At 39.2% G+C, this 24813-nt stretch overlaps 1 protein-coding gene across 1 annotated transcript in view; it reads left to right on the top strand.

Moving 5' to 3' along the window:
* The first annotated feature begins 2141 nt into the window (after nucleotides 1-2141).
* Nucleotides 2142-24813, top strand: part of elfn1b (extracellular leucine-rich repeat and fibronectin type III domain containing 1b) — a 214009-nt gene continuing 191337 nt past the window's right edge. Inside the window, exon 1 of the mRNA XM_022668633.2 lies at nucleotides 2142-2443. The gene's annotated coding sequence lies outside the window, so the exon portion shown is untranslated. The remainder of the gene's footprint in view (nucleotides 2444-24813) is intronic.

The following is a 24813-nucleotide window of genomic DNA, read 5'->3' as shown; positions in this document are numbered from 1 at the left end:
AAATCACTTTTTAGAGTTTGGTCATTTACTGTATTTATTGAGGTAAAAGATCCAACATTACATATTAGTGAGTGGTAAACCCTCTGTGAAGCTCTAGGATTAGCAGTTCATTTAAAGTTGAAATTAGAGTCACACACTTTCACACTTTAGCCCCGCCTTCCTCTCTTTCCTCCTGTCTCTCTCACCTCCCTTTTTCACTATTAATCTCTCTGTAAATCTCTCACACTCTAGCTGTATCACTCTTTCTCTCTCTTCCTTTACTGTTCTCCCATCCCTTTCTTTGCCTTATCTGCTTTCAATCTCTCTTTCTTCCTGTCTCTTTCTTTCTATCTCTCTTGCACTTTTCTTCTCTTACTGTCTCCCCTTCTATCTCTCTCACTTTTAATCCTGCCTGTCTCATTCTCTTCCCCCTTTTCTCTCTCTCTTTCTCCCCTCTCTTCCTTCTTACATCTATCGCTCTCTAACTTTCTCTCTCCCATCCCCTTCTCCAATTCCTCCTCTGTCTGCATGTCTTTCTTTCCATCTCTGTTTCCCTCTCTCTCTCCTCCTTTAACTCTTACCCTGTATCTTTCACACTATCACTCACTCTGTCTCTTTTTCCTATCTTTTTATCTCTCTATTTGTTTCTCTATCAAAAATCTCTTCCTGACTTTATCTTTCCCACTGTTAATCCCATCTTTTTCTTTCGCCCTCTATCCTCCTCTCATTATTTGTCCAATTCTTTCTCTCACTCTGTCTATCTTTCTATTATATTACTCTCTTTTTCTTTCCCCCTCCTTTATCTCCCCACTCTCTCCCTCCCTCTCTCCAACTCTCTCTTTCTTTCTCCCAATCTCTCCTTCCTTCATTTCCTTTTTCTCCTGTCACTTTTCTCTAACTTCCCTTGTTCCCCACTTCTTCCTCTATATTTCTTTATGCTCTCTCTCCCTCCTTCTCTGCCTCTCACTCATAATCCTATCATCCCTCTCTTTCTTATCCCTCTTTCAATCTCTTTCATACTCTAGCCCTATTTTCTGCTCTCTTTCTTCTGTTCTCTCCCCCTTCTTTTTCTCCCTGTTCTCTCTCTCTCTCCCTCTCTCCATCTCTGTCTTTCTTCCCTGTCTCTCTTCCTTCCCTTCCCTCTACCTCTTACCATCAGTATGGCTCTCTATCTCCCTCTATCACTTTTTCTTTCCTGCCCTCCTTTATCTCTCACTCACTCCCTCTTTTTATCTCTCTCTTTCTTCCCTGTCTCTTTTCTCTCCTTCCCTTTTACCATCAGTATGTCTCTGTAGCTCTCTCTCTTTTTCACTTTTTTCCCAATCTCTTTCTTTTCTCCCCTCCATTATCTCCCCACTTTTTCCCTCTCTCTCTCTCTCTCTCTCTCTCTCTCTCTCTCTCTCTCTCCATCCCTCTTTTTATCTCTCCCTCACTCTCTGTTTATCTCTCCTTCACTCTCTGTTTATCTCTCCTTCACTCTCTCTTTATCTCTCTGTTTCTTTCGCCTCCCTCATCCTCTTACTATCAGTATGTCTCTCTCTCTCTCTGACACTTTTTGTCCCTTCTTTTTCTCCCTGTTCTCTCTTTCTCTTCCTCCCTCTCTCATCTCCCTCTCTCATCTCCCTCTTTTTATCTCTCTGTCCCCTATCTCTCTCTTTCTTCCCTGTCTCTCTCCTACTTCTCCCTCCTACCTCTACCTCTTTCTATTTCTTTCTCTCTTACACTTTTCCCCCTTCTCTTTCTTTCCTCCCCTCCTTTATCTCCCCACTCTCTCCCTCCCTCTGTCTCTCCATCTCTCTCCCTATCTCTCTCTTTCTTCCCTGTCTCTGTTCTCCCTCTCCCTTTTACCAACAGTATGTCTCTCAATCTCTCTCTCTCTTTTATACTTTTTCTCCCATTTCTCTACATCTCTTCCCCCCCTCCTTTATGTTCCCACTCTCTTCCTCCCTCTTTCTTCATCTCTCCCTCTCTCTCTCCATCTCCCTATCTCTCTCTCTCTCTCTCTCTCTCTCTCTCCCTGCGTGATCTGACTGGCTGCTTCAGTATTTGAGCGCTTGCAGTGAGATCCAATCTCTCTCTCTCTCTCTCTCTCTCTCTCTCTCTCTCTCTCTTTCTCGTGGTATAAGCAGTGATTGGTGGTGAGGGAGGAGGAAGGCGGGAGGGAAGGGGAGGCAGCGCAGGAAAAAAAGCCCTAGCTCTCAGTCACCGTTTAGCCCTCAATTAATCAGCGCGTGTTTGCTGCGTGGACACCGGGAGATTTGTGGCTGCCGCAGTGTCCAGTCCCTCAGCAGCCCCTCAGCTCCAGGCTTTTATAGACTGCAGCCGGACCGGACTGTACGCAGTGCTGGATTTCAGTGCTCTCCAGCGGACGTGGGGCCAGGCTTCGCACCAAACCAACGTGCATCTCGTGCTCTTCATGTGAACATGTGATCTCAGCACAGCTGCTGCCAGCACATCGATCAAGGTAGGGTGCAATAGGGGGGTGATTATTTTGCATCCTGCTGGGCATGTCAACAGTCATGGATTGGGAATTGGGGTTTTTTTTGCAGTAAAACAGAACAACATTGTTTCACAGAGCCTGTTTCTCTGGTTATAGAAGAGAATGTTGGGGAGTATTGGACTTTCCAGTTAAACCAGTGATGCTGCTGGTAAGCCAGAAGGACTGGGTAGGATATCAGTGTTCGGAGTTATGTCTGCACCTTCATAAAGCTCTAATCAGAAATCATGAGAGGTTGAAGATGTGGGGTTGCATTAGAGACAGGCACTGTCACTATGCTCTCTTATCATTGGTATCTGAGTGCTGACCATTTGAATGACCGTAAAACTCTCCTGAAATGGTTTAATGAAACCCTGACTGAGCAGCCTCACACCTGCATGCCCTAAAGATCTGAGACCTGAAAGTTAAACCAGCCATGTTTGGTAGAAGCTGTGTTTAGTAGAAGGTCACCAGCGTATCTTACAGATGCAAAACCCCTGTTATCAGCTATTCAGGACCCTGGACAGCACCGTAGGCTTCTATAGGCGTAAAGAAATGTAAAAACGCTTGTGAATGCAGCAGGGCAGCTGCTTGTTGCAGTGTGTACACAGTCAGCTGTCTGAAGCAGATGTATTTCAGTGTCAGAACCAATAGCAGTGCTTTTCAATCCTGGTCCTGGACTAAGTAATATACTGCACAGTGATTTCCCACCTCTAACACACCAATTCAAAGCTTTGAACCCAACAAAGAGCTTGGAAAGGAGCTAATATGTGAATTAATTCAAATGTAGTAATAGCCTTAAAATATTTAAACAGGTTTATTTATCTGGTTACATTGGCAGCTGCCATGGCAGCAGCACATATTAGGCAGCAAGTGAACAGTCAGTTGAAGTGAGTTAAAGTTGTGCGTTTGATTAGAGGATTTCTGAAATGGCAGGTCTTGTTTGGTGCTCCTGGTATGCAGTGGAATCTACCCGTTTCAACCAGAAGTGTTTCAAGAAAGAGAAATCGTTGAACCGGTCACAGGGTCATTGGCTTGGCTGCACCAATTTTTCCCAGGATAAAAATGTGCAATTTTGTGTTCTATTGCTACATAGATACTCCATCTGTGTATTTTAAATACAGTGGTTTGTGAAAGTTTGGACACCCCTGGCCTTCCTAAAGTACTGGATAAACTGTGCAAAATCTCAAATCCTGTCAAACCATGTCATTTATTGATGTAGTCTTACAACTGGGCACACAACTGCATCTGCTTTGCTTGAAGCTGCTTCTCTAGCGTCTATTCTCATATTCTTTGGATTACGTAGGTTATGCAACCAAACAAACACAACGGGTCCCAATTGGTTCAGGCAACATCTTGTTCAGGTTCATGTATAGTATAATCAGCTCTGACAGTAGAAGCTTGTAATGTGACCCACGGGACCCTTACAGTGGGATTTTAGGTCATTTTGTCCATGAACTCTAGCCATCCTGCTTGAGGCACACATGATTTGGTGATAGTTGCTGGAGTGGTTTTGATACAGGGTATTCATTCGCTTGAGGTGTGTTAATGATAGATGAACTGATTAAAGCTTTTCATTCAGAGCTCCTCTAAAGGAAGGGCCTTTTGCAGCCTAGCCTGAAGCATAGCACTGTTCTATAAGCATGAAATTTCGGGAAGGTTACGTTTGAAGCCTGAAGGTATTTTTCTTGGCTCTGTGATGAATTGCATAACTGTGTAGAACACGTCAAGTTTGCATTCTCAGTGTAGTCGCATATGCATTTTTCTGGCAACTGCTGGCTCACAGTGTTTACAGTTCTATTTATCTCTCTATCACTCTTTTCCTCATGTATACTCTGACACACCCTTACACAGTCCCAGTTGCTGAAACCAACATTCGCTGTAGGAGAGCTTAAAAGCAACTGTGAAAAGTTAGACCCTCCTAAGTGGTCGAAAGACAGTTTTTTTGATGGATCCACCATGTGATACAAAATGTCACGGGCTGCAGGCTGCTGTGAAAAGAGATGCTTATTAAACACTGTCCAATTTTGGCACTTTCCCAGCATCAGCTGGCACAGTCTGGTCTGCAGCGTGATGTAAAGCTTTAATTAAAGCTAATTTCACATTAATGACAGCACATTGTCCTCAGGCTTAGTTTAGACGTCTTAGCAAGGCTTCAGCAGCATCCCTTGGAGATGCTGTGGATGTTCTAACTTCCACTCCTGGTTTTAGTGTGGCAGGAGGCAGCAGAACACCACAGAAAGGGTTTTAGTATAAACCACACTTTCCGCAGGATTCTATCAGCATGTCCATATCTCTACTATGGCAAGAAAAAACAGTTTAATTCAATTAGAACATTTTTTAATTAGTCCAATACTTATAATTCTTCACCCTGCCCTCCCAAACTTACAACAATTCATTTATGGGAGGCACCCTGGCAAACAACCCAGGGTATGGAATGACATTGCAAATCTTGTGGAAGACTTCCTTCTTTAGGTTCCCTTTCACTTCTACTATATAAATCTCATATTTTACCACCTCCAAAGCATCCCCAGACCATCATGCTGCCTCCACCATGCTTGACAGATAGCATTATGCATTGTTCTTGCAACTTTATATTGTTTCTGTTTGATCCACATACATCAACCCAACTTGGACTCATCTGTCCACGACATCTTTTTCCAATCTTCCAGTGTTCAATGCCTTTCCTTATTGGCAATTCTGCCATGAAGTCCAACATCCTGAAATCACCTCTTGACCGTTGATGCTTGAACACTGAACACTGGTGCTTGAAGGGTTTCATTTAGTGCTGCTGTCAATTGACAACCTGTGAGGTGTCTTTGTCTCAGACTGCACACTCTAAGATGTCCTATTGCACAGTTGTGCATCCCAATGTCTTGTTTGTTCTTGTTATAACCAGTGTATTGTACTCTCTAAAAGGAATAGTCAAAAGCCTGGTAAGACCTTTTCAGTTTCTTTGCAATATCTTGCATTGGGTAGCCTTTCTTTCTTAACTTATTGATAAAGTTATGGGTCTCTCTATTAGTATAATGCTTTTCAGCTGTTCAACAAAATAAAAAGTTGTCCTAACAATAAGTTAGCTTAATAACAGATTGTAACTTGGCAGCCAAACTAGGAGATTGAGGCAGATGACTGAGAATTGCTGATAATACAATGATATGCAAAGTAGACATCTGTACAAAAATAGGCTTTAATACACATTTTCATTCTTTAAAAATCATTTACTACATTGTAAAAATTCAGAGAGGTTTCATAGTATATTGAGCTAAATTTTACAAAGTGTATATATAGGAGGCAATGATAAATGCCAGGTTTTAATTACAGGAGATTATAGGCTGCTTAAACTTGTTTAACTTGCGTTCAATTGAGTTGTAGATATTATAGAATATAGATATTTGTATAAATCTGACCATGTCTGATCCAACATTTACTTTTTCACAATAATTAGGTTAACAGGAATATTTATAATATGTACTTCATACAAATTGACAGTTTTTTTTTTCTTTTTTGAGTGGTAATATTATTATTCTCTACCAGAGCTAATGTCCTCTATAATCCAGTATCTGGGTCAGTCACTTCTGACCCCTTTTGTAATGCGTTCCAGTTAAAAAAATAACAGTTTGTCAACAGATTAATTTTTAACAAAAAATTACTATAATACCTTTATTCACTACAACAACACAGCAAGTCAGTTTGGAGCATTTCTATTGATCCATTCAATATAATTGAATTAATAATTGATAATGGAGATACAAGGATTTGTGTGATTGCCATTTTGTTTGTTTGTATCAGAGAACCCCCCTGTAGCCAATAATACAGGCTGTCCTGAAAGCAACTGTATTTCAGTGTAAGCTGGAAAACAGATGTTATTACTACATTTCCAGTGTAGAAAACTGAATTTTGTGCCAGGTCTCAGGCGTCTGCCCAGCTGGAACTCAGGCTAATGTATCCATCACCATATTGGCAATACATCTCTGTCAAACGATGCTAAAATTGAACCAATCGTGACATAAAGAGATTTACGTAACTTACCTGCCAATATCCATCTATGTCTGTGTAATAACATTACTATCATAAATACTGTATCTAAAGCTGCACAGAGTGTTCCCAGAGCGATGCCTAAAGAACTGCTTTTGGTTCCAGCAGAACAATGTGGGACTTAGTGTCCCCAATGTTCAGAAAGGCTCCTAACAACAACCTAGCCAGCCGCCGTCCCTGTGTTTTTGCTGTGTGGACCAGCGCTCTGGGCTATGGTGTGCCGCACAGCTGGGTCTGATCTCAGAGCTCCCGCTCGTGTTTCTGGAGACGTCAGCCTCCCGAGACACCGAGCGCTTCTCGGGCTGTCAGGTGAACTCATAAGATGTCTGGCTTTGATCGACATCGCTGAGCGGCACGCAGGCGGCGTGCTCATTAGCGATGCGGCGCATCAAGCGGTGCACGGTGGCTGCCGAGGCTCAGAGCTCATAAAAAGGGCTTATTCCCAGGCTCGGGCTTTCCGCTTGTTAGCGTCACTTTAAGATTGCGATGACAGACGCGGCGTGTAATCAAGGAGTTATTGCTCGGCGTCGCCGCGGGCCCACTAATCATAGCCCCGCTGATAACAGAAATCAAAGTGCCATTCTTGCCATTCAAAATGCCCTGGCTCCGCTCAAGCATGTAGATTCCTTCTCCTCCTTCTTCTTGTTCTTCATCGTACACCTGCAAGAGGGCTCCCTGAGGGCCGTGGCCAGAGGGGTTGGTGTCCTAGTTGTTGTGGTTCCTAGTTATGGTTCAGTCAGAATGTGGCCCTCTCACTGTTCAGCACAAACCCAGCCAACATTCTCATAAAACGTACACGGTGGAACGTGGGGTAGGTGGGTTGCAGATGTGCGTAAGTTCATTAAGAGACCACTCCAGTTTCTGAATCAGTTTCTCTGATTTAGCTATTTATATGTATATGTTTGAATATAATTAACTTTGCTGTTTTAGTCTATAAACCACAGACAACATTTTTCCCAAATTCTAAATCAAAATATTTTTATTTAGAGCATTTATTTACAGGAAATGCGTTTAGTTCATATTCATAAAGTTTCAGAAATTAATATTTATTGGAATGGTTTTTAATCACAGTTTTTTATGCATCTTGGCATCATGTTCTCCTCCACCAGTCTTACACACTGCTTTTGGATAACTTTATGCTGCCTTTCTCTTGGTGCAAAAATGGCTTGTGATCATCCATCTTCCTGTATATTGCTATTCTGACGCTTTTGGGTTCTCAACTGGACCCCATCACTACAGCCTTATACCCACCTTACCCCCATTGGTTCCATCTAGGCCACATGTGCAGTGTTTAACCTTTAAGCATGTTGAATCCCTCCTCAACCTTCCCATCCTTAATCTCAATCTGTGGGGCCAACATAGAACCTGTGGACAAAACTTTCTGGGTCCCAGTTGAGCTAGCCATACCCTCAGGACCATACAGAAAATGTTATCTATCGAGCTGTCTGAAAATAACCTTTCTGAAGAATGGATTCACTGATTTAAAAGGTGCACAATAAAAGCTGTTACACCCATCATTTAGCTTAAGATCAGCATTAATCAGTATTTGTTCGCCTTATTTCACCTAAAAATCCAGATCAAGATCAGAATTGTTTGGTTGGTTGAAAAGCCGGTGACCTAGGCAAAAACATTCCCTTTACTGCTCAACTAGTGCTCAACTACTGCTTAACCAGCCCTAGACCAGGGGTGAGTTTCATAAGCTTCATAACGCTAAGAACTTTGTTAACTCAACAAAACCTAGTTTGCATATTAACAAGTGACCTGACCCGGTCCTTATCCTGAAAGTAGTTCTTTAAGTGGATTCTGCGCACAGTTCAGCACCTTAAACAGCACAGACAGACAATGTTCAGAGAGAAATATTGCTTCTGTGGTTGCTTTTATATTATATTATATTATATTATATTATAATTTCAACACTGTCTGTAGCTTGTAGTCTAATTAGGCATATTTAAATTAATCAAATAAATGCACACATAAATCATTAAAATCCAGATTGGTGATGGTAGAGCTCTTGACATCAATGCTGCAATGCAATCAATAAATTCCTGCAGATAACTGGTGATGGTCACTGCATGGTACTGTAGGTCCAGTGCACGCTTATAGTGTCTTTAATCGAACCTATACATATTGTAAAGGGTAATATTGTGCAGATAATATTTAATAATCGGGGGCTTCTAACTGACATTGTGTCTGTTCATCTGGAAAACTCTAGAATGTATCTCATGTATCTCATTCTATGTTTTTTACTATATTTATTTTCTACATTGTAGATTAATAGTAAATACATTAAAACAACTAAGAAACACATGTGGAATTATGTAGTAAACAGTAAAAGTGTTTGTCCTCCACATTAATCCCCAAATCAAACCTGATGAACTGAGATGGTGATTTTTTGTGATTTGGGATGAGCTGGAGAGAAAAATTAGATACTTAGAATAATTTAAAGCATACAATGCATGTGTGCATATATGTGTGTATTTATTTTCATGACTATTTACATTGTAGATTCTCACTGAAGCATCAAAACTATGAATGAACACGTGTGGAGTTTTATGTACTTAACAAAAAAATGAGCTGAACCTCCACAGTCACCGGACCTGAACCCAATCCAGATGGTTTGGGGTGAGCTGGAGCACAGAGTGAAGAAGACAAAGGAGCAACAAGTGCTAATAAACACCTCTGGGAACTCCTTCCTTCCTTCAAGACTGTTAGAAAACTTTTCATTTCAGGTGGCCACCTCTTAAAGAAGCTCATTGAGAGAATGATGTAAAGAGTGTGCAAAGCAGTAATCAGAGCAAAGGGGGGGAGGGGGGGGGGGTATTTTGAAGAAACTAGAATATAAAACGTTTTCAGTTATTTCACCTTTTTTGTTAAGCACATAAAACTCCACATGTGTTCATTCATAGTTTTGATGCTTCAGTGAGAATCTACAATATAAATAGTCACGAAAATAAAGAAAAGACACTGAAAAAGAGAAGGTGTGTCCAAACTTTTGGCCTGTTCTGTACAATAGCCTAAATGTTTTTTGATCAAATAATTTGGTCCCCAAATGTATGGTGTATCCCCAATGTTTTTTTATGTTCTAAATAAAATAAAACAAAATAAAAAACACTGTTTTTAAACAATGTCAACATACAGACTCATTGGCATTAATAGGCTCTTTTTGCGAAGAAATCTAAATGGGCTGTATTTAGGTCAGCAAACTTTTATTGAGGTAATGTCCACTTATCATGTGATAAATCGAGAATGTAATTATTGTGACAAGTATTGTATTTTGCATTTGATTATGGTCATGTTTGGTCATGCTGGCCATCTAGATTGGTGATGTTGGTCATGAGGTTAAACCACACACATTGCATATGCCCATGAGGAGTCTGTGATGATAACCCAACTGGGAGGCAGGAGTGATGGGAACAGGAAGGATTACACATGGGCCCAATCTGGGTTGCATACTAAAAACTGTACATTACCTACTCCTTCCAGTACAACCAAAACACCAGAAATAATCAGACTGGCATTTAAAGACAAAAATGCATTTAAAGAATAAGTGTAAATGCATGTGGTTAAAATCACACCTGGATACAATCCGGAGGCTAGTCACATGACCACATGTCGCACCCTTAAAGACTCACCACTGTTCCCTCTATGCATCGGTGAATTGCCCATCATTATACATCCATCATACCTCTCATTTTAGGCTTTATGCTCATTTACAAAACCCTCCTGCTACAATTGTCACCCTCTGCTTATAACATTCACAATGCCCAACTTATTACACTGAAAATCCCTAAAACAAACACAGTATTTGGTTTATGTTCATGTTAATCTCTGGCTGACAGAGACTGGAACTTATTATACAAAAAAATATTAAAAATGACTAAGTTCTCACTGAATGGTATAACTGCAGTAGTAATTTAGGCACCATATAAATGTTTTTTTTTTTTCTTTTTCTCTTTTTCTCTCATTCCATGTTGTGTTGTTTGTGTGTTATATGGCTGTGCCCATTGCCAGGGTAAATAAAGATTAAATAAAAAAAGTAAACAGGGTCAGATACCACATTCTTGTATAGACCTGCTTTTGTCTCCTTTAACCGCTTTAATTTATGCTGAAAATGAATTTCCAAAGGCCTTTTTTAGCAGTCAAGCTGAACAGCCAAGAATATTTCCATAGTGAAGCTAATCTCATATAAATGTATAGCACGTAATTTAATTTTCAGCCAGTGTTTGAGGCTGTATTGCACTGATTCAAAGAAAGGGTAGAGGTGCAAATCCACATGACTAATGAGACACATTGTGGCTATTGAGTGCGCTGTTGTTAAGAACACTGGAGACCATTTTCTTTGAGGAGGAAAAGAGTGTAATGCTGGGACCAGATTTAAAGTTTCTTGCCCCCCTTCCTTTTCCCCCCATAAGTTTGTCCTCTCCTACTTCTTAAGCCTTTTTTTTTTTTTTTACTTATTTTGTGCCGGTTCTCTACCCTGGGGAGATCCGCCACTGAGCCCTCTAATTGTGTCTCTCCCTGCCTGAGCTTTTGCCAATTAGCGCTGGTGCGGTTAGCACCTTGCGCGGCGATTGCAGGTGGGGGATCTGCGGAGGATGAATGGCTCCAACTCTTAATCCTGTCATTAGCAAAGAGCCATTCCGAGCCTCGGGCTCACTAATATAGAAACCTCAGCCACAGAAATAGCCTTAAAGTGATGAAACACCACCGTAAACGAGCAAGGAAAACATATGGAGCCGTGCCGCTTTAATGAGGAGAAAGGCTCGCGGCGGCTTGACCTGCTTAAAGAGGTTACGGGCTTCCAGTTCACAATGTCCAGGTAGACTTTCATTACCATGTCAATTTATATCATTGCTATAATGACAAAGCCTCATATCTGCACAATTTAAAGGACAAACTTTGACTTCATTTAAGGTGCCAAAGAATCCATTAATTGGGTATTTTCAGATGGTTTTACACACATAACCGCATATCACAGCATAGCATAGCCGAACATTGTTGTTTACCACTCTAACAAGAACTTTTTGTAATAGGTGTTCCTGATGTTTTACCCGGTAGTATTTTACTTTGATTGACAATGAGTTAAGCCCAAGTCCAACTGAGCTTAAGATCGAATCCAAGTAAGAGTTAAGATACAAGTAAGATTTAGACTCTAAAATATTGAGTCTTCAACTCCAATTGATCAGTCAGTCTGAAACCCAGTACAAAGTGAGGAAAGACCAGTTCAAGGCTGATTTAACTGGATGACAGCAAAACTAATCAAGACCCCAAAATATGGACTCCTCATTAAGACTCCAAGGACTCTATTTTAGCAATCTATTCATAAGTTGTCAACTGTGCACAGAGCAGCTTGGTTTGGCTTGGAGTTAGTGTGTGTCTTTGCTATCGTATGACAAGAAAAGTACAGCTTGTTTTGGGATGTGAAATAAACTATAAATCAGTCTGTCACTTGCCATTCGCTTTTTACAGGAACAGCAATGTTTTTATTTTATATTGTGTTTAATATTGATGTAAAAGTTGGGTTTCTGCAGTGCTGTGTGGCATGATGTGTATAACAAGCGTTGTCTAGTTTTACTGTTGTCTAGGTTTATTTCAGTCAGTGGTGCACCTGTGTTTTCCATAGATGAACACATCTCATTTCGAAACTATCAAAACTATCGAAACTAAGCATCGTTGCTATTGAAACAATGCAGGTGAAAGGCATGAAAATAGAATGTTAACTGGGTGTAAGATAGCAACAAGCATCGGGACATGCTTTACGTAGGGTGTAAGATAGGGCCTGAGCCTTGAAAAAGTAGAGACTAAATACAAATGAGTACGACCAAGTCGAGTCATATTTTACACATTAATTCCTCCAAAACTGCAATAACATACAGTATGCATAGTGTGGTATGTGCGTAATTCTTTGTCATTTTATTTCTAATTTTTATCACATTTTCTCCGCAATTTACACAGCCAGTTACCCAACTCACTCATTCGGACTCCCCCATCACTAGTGATGCCCCAATACCAGGAGGGTGAAGACTAGCGCATGCCTCCTCTGATACATATAAAGTCAGACTCCACCTCTTGCTGAGTAGCATCACAGTGCACTCCGAGGAAAGCACAGCGACTCGGTTCTAATACATCAGCTGACAGATGCAGCCTTGTGCTGATCCACATCACCCTTTGGAGTGATGTAGGGAAAGAGCACCATCTACTGTACCCACCCAGAGAGAACCAGACCAATCGTGCTCTCTCAGCGCTCCAGTAGACGATGGCAAGCTGCAAGAACAGGATTTGAATCTTGCTGGACCACTCAGAGACCCTTATATTTTCTCTATTTCTATTTGGTTTTATTATGCTTTCTGCTACTGCACCTGTACCAATGTGTTACTGCGATGTGACAAAAAAACAGTTCAGTATCCAGTGTAAAAGTGGCCAGGACCAAAGCAAGCCTAAAGTCTAAAATAAAATTCAAGTTAAATTTGTTTGTACTGCTGTTGTTACAAAGCAGCTTTACAGAAATTCAATAATAGTATTAAGTAAGATCTCAGGAAGGAGCAATAATACTAACTTTACCTCATGTAACATTGCTAGTATTTAATACGTGACATAAATGTATGACAGATTTAACAGCTTAACTGAGAAGTTCGACAAAGACAAAGCAGCAGAGTTCTGAATAAAGACAAAGTTAACATGCCGCAAGTGGGTTCAGGCAAAGGCGACGTCTGCCGTTGCATGGGGCAAAGTCAACCAGCGTGCCAAACAAACACAGAGGCCTGTAAAGCACTGATAAGCTCGGGAAGCACTTTTGCCCTCGCTGATTTCATTTCCCCTGCACACTTCAATTTGGTAAAGTAAAGATGCGGCTAACTGCTGCGATCTTATCACAAGGAGAGCACATAAACTGGACAAAGAGCAATTTCCAAACGGCTCGTTACAAGAGACCAGCGCTGACCTTGTTGTCCGAGAGAACGCACCTTCATAAAAGTTTGCCAAGTCACCTTAATGCTTTCACAGCTTGTAGTGATGTTTGATTTAATTAGTGGGTTTATGATGCTGTATTTCGTGGTTTAGACAGAAAACATGAAGTGAGCATAAATAAAGTGGCTCTGCTGGAAAGATACTGTATATAAAAAGGCTTATTTTCCTCTCAGAAAATAAAAGCTACTTCATGACAACAGAACAAGCTGTAGTGGTACAATGTTAAAGCTGCAGTGCTTAAAGCAGCTCTAGGTAGGATTTCCTTGATTTTTTAACTTTTTAAAGAAGTAAAATTACAGCTTGAAACTCACTGCAGCGCTGCATTGAGGTGTAATAGGAGGAATAGCAGTGCTCTCGTGTCTGTGCCGGAGCTCCTCTGAGCTCAAACCAGACTCTGTACGTTTTTGGAGGCGGGCGCGACCAACGCTCGCGAGAACTGCTACCTGCTTTCCGACCTTTAGTTCTAACAGTTCTACAAGGACTACTGGTTCATTCTTTACAAACTAACATACAGACGCTGGAAAGAGACTGAATATGTCTGTGAAAGCCAGAAAACAAGAAAGAGAAACGAATCCGCCTGAAACATTTATTACACTCTACAACTGTAGGGGGAGCCCACGAGCACAAAATCTCAATCCTACCTAGTGGAGCTTTAAGTTTTTTTGTTTTGTTTGTTTCAATTGAAAGCAGTTGTATTCCTGAGTAGCGAGGGGACAACATATTAAACACAAATGTCACCAGTTTGCTTCTGCAATCGTTCTATCAGAGCCAAATGCTGTATATTTATTCTAAAACCAGAGGGGTTAAGCATGGTTTCTTAGAAATTTCTTGGCCAGAAAAAAAACAGAACAGTTTTTGCTGGTTACCTGAGCAACCATGGTACTGCTAATGGCACTGATACACGATTCACTGCGAACATGGAGATATCAGAATGGCAAACTCAAGACATCATCTGCCGATCCATGCATCATTAAACCTGAGCAACTAAGGCACTGCCAATGGACTGATAAGAGATCTGCTGCGAATATGGAGATATCAGAATGGTACTCAAGTCTTTATCTGCTGATTCATGCAACAGAAACAGAATAAGAACTGAAGAGAGCTGGCCAAGCTAAAAGAGAATGCAAAATGCATGATTTAGAAAATAGAGTAACACTTTACTTGGATGGTCCATTTGATGGCCTCTTTGATGCTCAACTGACATTCAACTAACATTCAACTACATGTCTATTAAATGCAAATGAACTAAAAGGTGAAAGTAATTGATTCTCTATTTAATATAACCCAACATTCAACTCTAATCCAAACGCTTATCTTAATATTTTAGCATTGTGTTTAGGGTTAGATTTTAAGCTTAGGTTAAGGTTAGGATTAGGTGTAGGGTTAGATTTTAGGGTTGATTAAGGCTAAGGTTAGGGTTAGATGTAGGGTTCAATTTTAGGGTTGATTAAGGGTTAAGGTTGGGTGTAGGGTTAGGTTCTATTTTAATCATTTACATCCAACATAGGGTTAAGTTAAATTTAATGGACATTCAATTAGTTTATGGACCATCCAAGTAAAGTGTTACTGAAAATAATTTTCTGCATGCTCAGTGCAACTACACATTCTCACCAAAATGACTTTAAATGTCCCAAACCTTCGGTCTGCCACTTTAAATGAGAAATACTATGTGAAATGTTCTTGTTCACCACCAATATTCTGAATTAAACCACCTTTAGCTGATGCTCCAAACAGTGATAGTAGCATAGCATTGTCCATGGCTGCCAGGATGAATGGAACGTTCCATTTCCAAAGTTGTTTGGGCATTTAAAATTTCTCAATTCATTCAGTTCATTCAGTTCAGACATTACCACCCACAGTGGACTGTACAGTGGATGGTAATGATCATGGGTGCCGTTGTTTGGCTTGAATAGTCCATGGAAACAGACAAGTGTTTTTGTCAGAAATCATGTGCAAAAAAAAAAAAAAAAAAAAAAAAAAAATACCTTCCTTAACCCTCGCTGCATCGCTGCCTCACCCAACATCTTGAACCTCTGCTGGACTTTGGTTCAACTTAGTGCACTGTATCTCTTTAAAATATTTTTTTTTGGGGGGGGGGGCGGGGGGGGGTAATGCAATTAAGTATTAGACCAACAAGCATTAAAATAGTAGTATGTCTCAATAGCTAGCTACCTAAAAACCATAATTACATCTGCCTCCGTATCTGCTGCTGCACCATTTAAAGTGAAACAGGACTTTAGGTAGCTAGCTACCAAGACATACTACTATTTTAATGCTTGCTAAGAAGCACGGAACCATAATAAATTGCAACTATGTTACCAAAAAAAAAAAAAAAAAGAAATCATGTGCACATTAATTGCTGGTAGACCCACATGCGTATCCCACAGGTCAGTGCAGCATTCTTAAGCTTCCATGGGAAATACCTTGTTATGAAGAATGTTTCAGCTTACAGTTCTAAATTCAAAGCACAATACAAGGATTCAAGGAATCCTGGGCTGTTGTTCAGAGAGCTGTGGTTTCAGTACCAGTGCGTGCCATGCTGCCACTCTTCCCTCTGGGTATCCCAGATTGGAGGAGGAGAGAGGGTTAAAAGTGCACAACAGTGGAAGCTCAATGTATTAAAACAACAACCCGTGATTAGCTATAACACATTGCTACAAACGCTCTGTTGGTGTCTTTAATATTATGGAATTTTGTTCTATATATAAAAATGTGCATTAAGGTCAATCATTCAGGTCATCTTTATCAGCCAAAGCTCTTTATAGCAAACTACAGTTGATATAGAGTGCAGAATTATAAATTCTAAAACATAACATAAACAATATGGACAGTACGGGGACACATACATCCTTCCTTCACATTTAGTTTTTTCTGAAATCAAGGGTTTTAAAAATAATTTATCCTGCTTTTGTTGGAGAACTGGAGTAAATCAACTGTCCGGGGATGGCTTTCTAATAGATTGTGCTGTAACAACAAAGACTTTTTTAATTCCCAGCATGCTCTCTCACCGGACTTCCCTGACTCTGCTGATCACGTGATGCTACGGTGTTCACGCTCTCCGAGCTTCTGATTGCACACACCTGGTCTGTTTTGTATAAATACCCTGTTTCTATTGTTCTGTCGCCGAGTATTGAATCTAGTTCTCTATCTCTTCTACTTAGTGTTTTTTTTGTCTGTTTTCCATTGTTACTGACCCATTTTTGGTGTGTTTTTTTTTTTGCCTATTCTATTGCCTAGCCCTTTCAATTGCTTGTTTACTGTTGCCCAACATATTTTTCGCTAACTCTTTGCCTGTTTTAGATTCCCCATGTATGACCTTTTTGCCTGTACACTCTGGTATGGTGTTTATTTTTTGCTGTCATCTTTATACTGACCCTGCCTGTCTCTGACTACCCCTGTAAGCCGTACCGCTTTGTTAATGAATTGTTTGATTGGTATTGGCCCCAAGTGACAATTGCTGTGAGGATTTGAGTAGTAATGGCTGAAAGTGTTGGCACTCCTGAATTGTATGCCAGAAAATTAAGCATATCATCCTGAAAATGAATGCTATTATACATAAAATTGCAATCAAAATTTAAGAGGTTCCAACACTTTCGGCCGTGACTATATACAGTAGCATACAGTTGTTTTATGATGCAAAAAGTTAGTGTGAATGTAATATAACTAGTAACAAATTAACCCTTGCAAAGAAAAATAAACGATTTCTCAGTTTTTTTTAGACTTCTATTCTTTATTCATGTAGGCATACAATTAAATACTTTTAATAGTAGAATAATTTTTAGTTATTCATTGGAAGGGCTCAAATTGTTATCATACTTTTTAATGTATTTAATTCTACCGTTATAAACTGAGCTGAGCTAATTTCACTGCCCTTGCAAATGCTGCATATTTTCTATAGCTTCTTAAAACCAGTCTTAAGCCACGTATGCATCCAACCCAAGAACTCATTAAATTCCCCAAATTGAAAGTTAAGATATACTTCCTTCCTCCTACTTTTTCCCCCCTTTCCGCTTTCTTTCCCCCCCAAAATTCCCAGCGTGCGGTCACAGAGGAGCGAATTAGCCTCCGGTGCAGGCTAATTAAAAAATACGTTTGATAATGACTCATTATACAGGGAGAGTGTACTCCCTTGAGTGTCATTTCCCTCCGACATCTTATTCAGGGCAGTGACAACGGGATTCATCCTGAATATTAATGGCTTATTGGCAAACAGGTAATGCCATAATGGATTTTTCTTGCCCTACCGCATGGTTTCCAGAAGAACGGGAGCTTTATTATGACAAAGTTGAGCTAAAAGCCAAATTGAATGCATCCAAGCAAAACATACATTATGTATACTTTTGGAATGTAAGCCCAACACCTAATTAAATGTGTCCAAGCATATCCAATTACATCTGAAAATCAAATTAATGGCGTCTGAGCACATGGTTTGTATGCTACTGAAATGTAAATATATTGCTTACAAGTTCAGCCTCTGTGCTGAATAACTCACCTAATAATTGGTTTATATTTTTAACCAATTACTTGAGTTTCTACACCAAACTCATAGACCTCTGTGCTGGAAACTGTTATTTTATCCAGTAGCCCAGTCCTCTACACCAAATAACTCTATAACAATGTCCAATAACTTGGATTATATTACCTCCAGTAACTCATGTCTCTAAATCTAATAACTCTATGATATTAAACTACTTAGATTTTTATGTTGGAAAATCTTTATAAGACTCAGTAGCTGAGGCCTGTACACCAAACAACTCAAAATATTCAATAACTCCTAAAAATGTAATAAGACCTTTATGGAGGAAAGTCCTATTTTATTCAATAACCCAGGCCTCTGCAGCAAATTAACTTAATAAAATCCCATAACCTGAACCGCTCTGCCAAATGATTATTCAATATTTAGTAACTCTAACTTATAAGCCAAATAACTCTCTGAGCTCTGTGCCAACAAGCTTAATAAAACCCCAAACTCTGACCTCTATAACAAACAACTCTAAAACTCTACAAAATATCTTAAAGGAGAAGTCCGGTGGGAAAAGGATTTGGGTTTTATGGGTAGTGACACATGATAACAAGTACAAACTTCTGTCGAATAGCCCGCCTCCATTCACCATCAGCATTCCAAATACAGCGCTTTTAGTCGATGCCTTCAACAACCTTACTATACTAGTGATAGGGGCATAGCATTGCAGATGCAAAGACAATCACTATTTTCACACCATTAACAAGCTCAGAGTAGCTCCACACGCCATTGGTAGAATTCCAAGGGCCCTGAAATGTAAAACTCTGGCTCTGAGAACTTTGAAAGGGAACAGATACACAGAGTACCTTCAGGTAGGTCTTCAGGTGCCACAACCCTGAAGTTGAGTCACGATAATTCAACAGATGACCATGAATGAAAAGGTGTGATAGGGGAACAGGTAGCAAAATTATTTCTGTGGAAATGCATTTAATTCTACCAATGAAGTGTGGAGTTACATTAAGCTTGTTAATGGTGTAAAAATAGTAATTTCTTTAAAACAGCAACTCTATGCCTTTATCACTAGCATTGTAAGCTTGTTTTTTGAGCATCACCAAAAGTACTGTATTTTTATACCGTATTTTATACCGTGTTTTCTCCTTTAAAGGCATGGTCTGGTTTATTAACATAACCAGCCTAATCTGGCCTAATGTTTATGATCTGCCATTTTATCACTGGTTAACCCAGATTTTCCATTAAAAGGGAAATTCTAGACTAATGTGCTTTCACACCTGTATCGTTCAGTCTGGTCTGGACCTTAAACTTTTCCATATAAAGGAAACTTGGCTGAATTGCCAGCGTTCTACAAACCAATCAGTGTTAAGTAGAGTATAGAGACACACCGTCCCCATAGGTGATGATGACAGGATGAAGCAAAGTCTTTTAAGCTGTTCCCTAAACTGCAGTGTGAAACCAAAACTAATCACGCTAAATGGATTTCAGTCAAAACACCTTTTAAAAGTCAACATGTAGAATAAATACCAGAGCAGTTTATTTTCAGACCCTGTTTGAACTATAAAAGAGGCTTTAAAGGATTCTATTATTAGGAGCAGAGTTCACACAGAAGAAATATATATATTTTAAGACCCAAAGAATACAGGCAAGCACTGGATGTGTCTGTGAGCACATACATTGGCAAGAAAAAGTATGCAAATCCTTTAGACTTTCATTTCATTTAAATTTTTATTGTTTCAAGTCAAGAGTATTGACAAATGTAACATGCCTAAAATAATTACACGTCAATTACGAGTCCATAAAAACTGAGATCTGGACACTGATTCAGATTTCAGGACAGGAGAATGTGATTCGCTATCAAATATACTTCTTTTATTTGTGCTCAGCTGCTGATTAGGTACAGTTTCATCAGATATATTAGCCAGATAACACTAATTAACACAGCTATGAACAAATGCTGTCTCTGCTGCTCCATGCTGTTTACACACACGGCCTGTGCAGTGTTCACTACTCGCAGCTGTGCATATAGATCTGCGCTGCACATCCCATTAAAAACACACTGAAAAAAGTGAGACAACCATGTCATTGATTCAAAGGGCATTTTCATGTTGGTCTAATGAAAAATTATGATTTCTGGTTCAAAATTAGTTTTTCTCAGTTTGCCTGAAAGCGAATACAGTCCTAATTTAAACAACTTAAAATAAATAATTTAACTCTAGGGGAACTAATATTATTAATTTGAGTGAACTTATCAGCCAGCACAACTCAATAAAATGAGTTCAGAGAAATTCAACCTGAAAACTTAAAAAAAAACCTGTTAAGTTAATTAAATTGTTGTTGAATAAACTTAAGCTGATTCAACTTAATTCAGTCAAGTTATCATCTAGCTTTGACTCAGTTAAGTTGAATAAACTTAAAATTGTATGTATTTACAACTTAACTGAGTCAAATCTAAATGATGATTTGACTGAGTTAAGTTGAGCCAATGAATATTGTTTTATGCTTGTGACTAAAGAAAGAGTATTGATTAGGGCGTGATTAGTATTTTTACTTTGTACTGAATCAGAAAATTAACTTGAGAAAAGTTAATAAAATTGCCTGAAAACAAAATTAGAGCATTTTTATTAAAAACTATACTTGAATGTAATAATAATTATTAGTTTTCCCCGAAATAAAAAAAGTAAGTTGTAACAAAGTAAAATAGCAATATGTGGTCTTTGGAATAAAGGATGTTTTTAATTCGTTGGGAAGTATTTTTTTTTTTTATTAAATGTGATTAAAATATAACATTTCAACCAAATTATAAATATAATTTGAGAAAACTTAATACATTTAGCTGTAACAATTTAGAGTTATTTTTTTAAGTTTGTCCAAAGTATCATTTTTTTCAGTGCACTAGGTTTAACAGCGCAGCAGCACATTATCAGAGTCCGTGGTTTCACACTGCACAGATATACCTGCTGGAACACAGAATCTTCTCACTATATTTACTTTCTTGTTCATGCACCAGACAGCTCTGGCCAATCAGAGGAGACAACATGCTTGGGTGTTTTATTGGTGGAAGACTCATGAACACAGATGTTTGCCTTCAAATCTTTATCTGTCACTCAGGGTGGTTTATTTTCCTCATTGGTAAGTATTGAGTCATTTTGACTGGGTGGCGTCTTCTCTGCAGAGTAGTCACAGACCCAAATCATCTCCATTTGTAGATTTGCCTTACTCTGGTTTGGAGAATTTCTTAGTGGCATGGCTCATATACACATACCCTACGTTGGGTTGTTCTTAATGAAGACATGAATGATCCATTAGTGTACCAGTTTCTACCAAGCTTCTGCTTCAGTTACAGCATAATGTTTTTTTTTCCTAACATCATTAAAATGTGTGTTCACTCTCTTGCTTTTACATATAAAAATAAATAAATAAATAGAAGATAATCAAATGTTCTGTTGTTAAAAAAAGAGCTTTGTAAGTTTTATCATGATAAAGATTTATAGAACAAGACAAACCAGTTAATAATGTATTTATTTATTTAATATCTTTATTTATTTATTTCACAAAGGCTCATTTATTACACTCATCTCATTTAAACAGAAAAATCATTCATTGATACATTCATAGACACCCATCTTAACCAGTGCATGAAGAGGTCTTTGGAATCTCTTTGTAACCCTTTGATCGTCTGTACTCTGAAATCTTTTCTGGCATGGCATGGCCACATAAAGCGTATCCTTTGCTTGTCCTTTTTAACGTTGTTGAGGAACATTATATTTGTCATTTCCCTTGAACTGGATGAAGATCAGATCACATGTTCATGCAGAAAATTCCAATAGGTTCTCATCCATTTGTTTGCCACAGTATATTGAGTATCAAAGGAAACACCAGCATTTCTGTGCTATTAAAGTAGATAAATGTAATTAAAATGTGGTATATCTGCAGTGCTGTGTATTTCCCCTGTGGCAGCGGAGAGAGAGAGGGAAAATGAGCGAGAGACACACACACACACACTCTGTCACACTCTAGTCCTCTGTCATTCATAGCCTGCAGCACATCCTTGGGCGTTTATGCCATGGACAAGGAGATTCACCAGTGCCAGAGGACTGAGCTGCAGAAAATGTCACACTTGTCACTGTCATGTATGAAGTTATACTTGATAGACATGCGGTAAGCTTCTCCATACCTTGTGAATATTTCAGCTGTAACTCCATTACCCCTGTCCTACCAGAGGCTTTATACCAGGCCCAGTGACTAGCTCCAATTAATGAAAACATTGATATGCCATTTCTGGATGTCCCCACATACATTTATTGGCCATACCCACCAAGATAAAAGTGTCAGTTGTTACTAACGAAGAGCATCTACTAGGGATGTCCCCCATCTGATCAAGTAACTGGAAATAGAGGCCTATCACATAACACGATTTTTGACGGGGGGGGGGGGGGGGGGGGGGGGGGAACGGCTGCACATTCATTCTTCTGTGTATTATTGGTTAAATCTAACCAACGGTGACTTTACAACCAGTGATGGTATAGCTACTTTGAAAAAGTAATCCGATTACTGATTACTGATTACTACTTTAAAAAGTAACTTAGTTACTTTATGGATTACTTGATTTTAAAAGTAACTTAGTTACTTTACAAGTTACTTTATTAGTTACTTTCAGCAGCTGCAGACACCACCTCCCGCCGCCTTAACATAAACATTTGCCAATACTGCCTTTATTGGATTTTTTTTTAACAGCAACAATGTATCTCTAGACATTTAAAGTTGAACTATTTCCTGAAAAAAATATTTTTTTATAAAAATAAAATACCATTTCATAACATAAATAATTGTTTTTATAAAAAATATAAAATAAAGAAAGTCTTTCTGACCTGAAATATTTAACATTATAAATCTAAACATTGAACCTGTTGTTCTCTGTGTATATGGTCTAGGCTGACTTCATGTGTACTTTTGTTACTGGTTTTATTTTATAATCACATGTTAAGAGTGAAACAGTGGAGTGGGGTGAGTAAACCAGTGGTTGAACCTCATTAACAGAAGCTTCTCAAACCATGGATTTGTTTGTGTTGCTGCGTGGTGTGTGTTGCATAAACAGAAGTCATTGCTCTCAAAACTGACCTCCCGTGTAAAACCGCTGTTGTGCCGAATTCAGCCTCCCACCCAGGAAAAGCACCACCTCTCTGTGTATGCACCGTCTTCTTGATAAAAACTGAGATAATTGCTTTAGCTAACTTTAATTAAAAACACGCTCCCGAGAGGGGGTGCTTTTCATGGCGGGGGTGCAGATTTTGACACGCTGTCAAAATAAAAGTTGATTTTTAAAACAATGTTTGTTTTTTCTGCTGTATTATTTTTGAGGATGGACAAATCCACCTATTTCTGATATTCCCCGGTTCCTACACCAATGACCGCGCTACATTTTCCTCCAAACTGCTTCATTTTTTCTCCAAACTGACACTGACAAACTAACCGTTGCTGTGCTAAAGCCTCTCAGGTGTTCTCTCTTTCTCATGCGCACACACGCACACACACTTACACTTGTGTACACACAAACGCAGCTTTTTCTCTTTCTAAGCTGGATTATGCAAAAAAAATGCAATATATGCAGCTGCACTACTGTCTATTACTGCTCTATTAAAGCTCTGTTAAACTCAGTTACTCAGCACATTACACTATTCTAATGTGAAAAGCATTTAACTTCACTATGTTATGATATAGATTTTATAATACAGAAAAAAAGTATAGTCTAAATGTAGTCTGCCGAGTGGTCCAGTGGTCTAAAGCGCTGCCACTATGAGCGGGAGGTCGCAGGTTTGAACCCCCGCTCATGCAGCTTTACCATCAAGGTGCCGGCGCTCAGAGGGAGCACAATTGGTCCTGCTCCCTCTGGGTGGGTAGATGGTGCTCTCTCCCCACAATACTCCTAGGGTGATGTCCACAGCACAGGGCATCTGTGAGCTGATGTATCAGAACCAATGCTACATCAGCAGCAGCTCGAAAAGAAGCGGTGACTGACTTCAAATGTATCGGAGGAAGCATGTGTTAGTCTTAACACATGGTGACATTTTATAGTTTATTTAATAATAAATGCATATTTAATTTGAAAACATTTGTGTGCATATTTAGTTCATGTTTATATTGTGCTAAAAGTGTAAGTTTTGATTTTATTGTTTCAATTATAGTTAAAAATTATTTTTAAAAATCAAATCACTAAAAATGTGATCGGGACATCCTTACTACCTACAGTACCATTCTGCTTTAGTCTTGATGAAGGCGACCAATGAAACTGTGCCTGGAAGCACTGTGGTCAGCACCAAGATCAAGAGTTTGCTGTAATATGTGATACATCCAGAAGACCTGGTATCATGGTGTGGGGTGCAGTTTTATACGATGCCAGATCACCTTTATTTTTTCTTTATTACAGGTACTTTAGCAGCCCAGTGTTATGCTGATAAGGTCCTGCAACCAATGGTTCTACCTTTCCTAAACACACTCTCCTTTGTGTTACTTCAACAGGACAATGTTTGCCCACATACTGCTACCAGTTCAAGAGCTCAGATGATGCTTCAATGAGACCATCTGCTTCACCAGACCTATACCTGGTTTAGAATGTGTTATTAGCATGTTATCTTATTAGCTCTCATCCTCTACTGCAAATTTTGCAGTAATATTTGAGCTAAACGAACGGTGAAATGTGACAGTTCATTATTAGGAACATCATTAACTCCATGCTGAGATGTCTGACATGTTGTGTTACACATGCGTTACACACTGGCTGTCCAATCCAACACTTTTTTAAATCTGCTCCAGAGAGTCCTGTTTCTACAGGGACTAGACAAGTTGTGTGTTAAAGTGCTAAAACTACCCAGTTAGCTGT

This window comes from Astyanax mexicanus, chromosome 21 (assembly GCF_023375975.1).
Source record: "Astyanax mexicanus isolate ESR-SI-001 chromosome 21, AstMex3_surface, whole genome shotgun sequence".
Taxonomy (NCBI): Eukaryota; Metazoa; Chordata; class Actinopteri; order Characiformes; family Acestrorhamphidae; genus Astyanax; species Astyanax mexicanus.
Note: the sequence above shows the minus strand (reverse complement) of the source record. Positions and strands in the feature narration are given on the sequence as shown.